Source organism: Arachis stenosperma, chromosome 3 (genome assembly GCF_014773155.1).
Source record: "Arachis stenosperma cultivar V10309 chromosome 3, arast.V10309.gnm1.PFL2, whole genome shotgun sequence".
NCBI lineage: Eukaryota > Viridiplantae > Streptophyta > Magnoliopsida > Fabales > Fabaceae > Arachis > Arachis stenosperma.
In genome coordinates this window covers 163,088,411-163,091,636 of record NC_080379.1, presented here as the reverse complement: position 1 = coordinate 163,091,636, position 3,226 = coordinate 163,088,411, and the positions used below count along the sequence as shown (strand labels likewise).

Below are 3,226 nucleotides of genomic sequence, written 5' to 3'. Positions count from 1 at the left end.
TTGTTTAATTATTACATGTAATATATCAAATTTCTAAACTGTTTTGTTGAAATTTCTTTTACTCGATATGGTACTTATTGTACTTTTTTTTTAAATAACTACCATGTATTTTTCAAGTGGTGCCACTCCCTCAATAGCATAGACTTCAGTATTTTTTTTTTCTTTCCATGTTCAATTCCTTCATCTTTTACTTTTATGGAGGGTTGGGTATTATATTCAAGGAAACACCACAACATTGACATTTGGATACCAATGTCAAAAAGTATTGGAGTCGATAATCATATCATCTTATAAAATATTCTATAAATATTAGAAATGATCTCAGTCCACGTTTATATTTTTATATATATTTAATGGTTGAAAATAAAGACTTATTATATTGATCCCTAACCAAGTAAAGATATTCAAATAATACTCAAGTGATATCTATTAAAAAAATATATATGCATAGTGTCTTTTTATGATTAAAAACATTTTTAATTAATAAATTAGGTGTTAAAGACACATTTGTTTTATAATTGTATATTGTTTCAATATTATAAATAATTTTAAAAAATTATTACCGAAATTCGTTACATTGTAAATGAGATATATGTATTTATAGATAATTAAATATAATTTTTGAAAATAATAAAAAATATTAATAATTTAAATTGGACAAAATTTTTAAAAATTGAACTTTTCACACAATAGAAAAGATGGACGATTTCAAATAATAAAAAAATAACCCGTCCATTTCAAATAATAGAAAATATAGACTGTCCACTACCGTTATTTTTTTTTTCTAACTATCCACTATTAACATGATTGCTTCTTCCACTCAAACGATTTTTTACTAAAATTTATACTAAATCAATTCAAATAATATTTCTAATTTAATTTTTAATTGAGATATAATTTATTTATTAAATTTTTAACTAACAATTTTTAAATTTTTTATGTACTCTCTTAAGTATTAATATATATAATTCAAAATATATATAATTTTTTATGTACTCTCATGCAAAGAATTATATATATTTTAACTTTTATTTTTTAAATTATATATACATAAAAAATCATTATAAGTTCTGTTTTATGATTGATATTTTAAAATTAAAGAAGTTATCTTGAAATTACTGGCTATATTACATGACAATAACAGATTGAAACAGATGACTATTAAATGGAATAACAAATTTTTAAGATTAAAATAGGTGAAAAGCCTTGTAATACAATCCATCCTCTATTCTACAGAACATAGGAAAACCAAATATGCATAATATCAGAATAGAACATTAACTGCGATAGGCATTATGTCACGTCCTGCCTCAAAAACCTTAGATTAAGAGGCTCCATTCTTTCAGCGATCATACAATCATTCACGTCAAGTGCCGATACCCAGCCCACTTAGCAGCGAGGCGTAAGCCCATCGCTAAAGCAGCACTAAGTAGTAGTACTGGAATCCTCTTTTTTGTCATTTCTTGGTTTTCAACCTGTTTCCCTTCAAAAAGTGTTTGGGAATACTGATAAGTAGCTAAGGCTACAAATGTGATAAGCACCAAAACTCTAACCCAAGTCTCCCCAACAGCAACTAGTACAGCTGCAACAGGCATTGCGCATGAAACATTGTCTCTCTTTTTTATTAATTTTGAGAAAGCGTACAACCCTAGCAGAAGGGTCCAGAAAAAAGGTTCGGAGATATAGCCTCTAACTGCCGCATAGCCAATAAAATCAGACACAGTTAAAACATAAGGTTCCTTATTGGTACAGTTAGGAACAGTAGCTTCGGCAATTCTAAAACAACCGACACAAGCACAATGATTGTAGTCAGCTCTGGTATGGGAGCATTGTTGATTGTCCAAGAGTAGAAGGCACGAACAGTATAGATAGAATCCTCCATGCATCTGATTCCAAAAGTGATCGGACTTCCTATGAATCGATACAGTATGGCGAAAAGATATGTGAAAAGGTTTCCTACAAAACGGACAATATCAAAGACAGCATTCTTCCAGTTCGATAGTTCAAATAGAACAGCTATCCAAGCATAGATGAGAAAGCCAAGTACTGCACAAAAGTAACACAGAACACATAAGTACACAAAAGAGGTAGCATGTACAATTCGACCCAAAAAGAATCAACTGACCATTGAAAGCTTATAGTTTTTAATGTCCACGTGAGAGATTATAGCTTAAATCCCAACAAAATATTTCTCATTATACACCTCTGCTAGGTTAGAGAGTAGCCAGAAATTTCCAGAATTGCAGTAACCGTGAACTTCTTGCTATGAATAACCAAAGAAATGCCACAATGAAATTTGGGGACATATCAAAACCTTTTTCGGTTCCACGGCGCAATAAGAAATTCATGGATAAATGAATGTGTCTAAAAACTGAACACTCCAATAGCACATAATTGCAACAAAATGATTTCCAAATACTTGCCCATTCATGCAACTACCCCAAATACAATAAAATTTCAGACTTTGTGGCTCAAACACGTAAAATTTTATGAACTTTTAAAAATTGAAAGAAATAAATTAGAAAAATAGAGAAGTTAAGGGACTGACCAAGAAGCCAAGGCCACCTGACAGGAGGATCAGGAGCTTTCTTAGCGAGGTACCGAAAGCGTTCTGGCATAGTACTCCGCGCTCGAGCCTCCTTCTCTGCTTTCTCCCAATCAACAAAACCGCCGCCACTACCAGCGCCATTGTTGTCGTTTACTGCAAAACGCTTCAAAAGAGAGATTCTAGAAAGTTCTTTAGGGAAAAACACAGTAACGAACCTAGGAGGCTGAGAAAGCATTGAGGTTTGGCGGGTGGGAGACGGGGTTTGAAAGAGAGGGTGGGAGATAGAAGAATGGTGGACATGGCTATGCCTATGGGTTGAGATTTAGAGAGGATTTCTCGTTTATTTTTTGTCTGAAAAAATTATTGAGGTTTACCGTGAGACGTTGTGGGCGGGTTGACCCATATAATTTACCCGTGTTATACATATATTTTTTAATAAAAAATATTAGGAATACATCAAAATAAGTTAGAAATTTATTTGTTTATATTTTATAAATATATGTGTTGTTTAATTTATTTTTAATATATATTTATATTTTAATATATATTTTATATTGGTGATTGATTTTGGTGTATATATATTATAGTCATTTCTTTTTGTTTCTTACAGTATTGTTAAGGACTAATTTGCGGTGGATCAAAACTCCATTTAAAGATTTGCTATTAACCAATGGGTTG

The 3,226-nt window shown here is 31.1% G+C and overlaps 1 pseudogene; it reads right to left on the bottom strand.

Moving 5' to 3' along the window:
* Window positions 1-1,139: 1,139 nt before the first annotated feature.
* On the bottom strand, window positions 1,140-2,928 carry LOC130969676 (uncharacterized; annotated as a pseudogene).
* Between the last annotated feature and the right edge of the window lie 298 nt (window positions 2,929-3,226).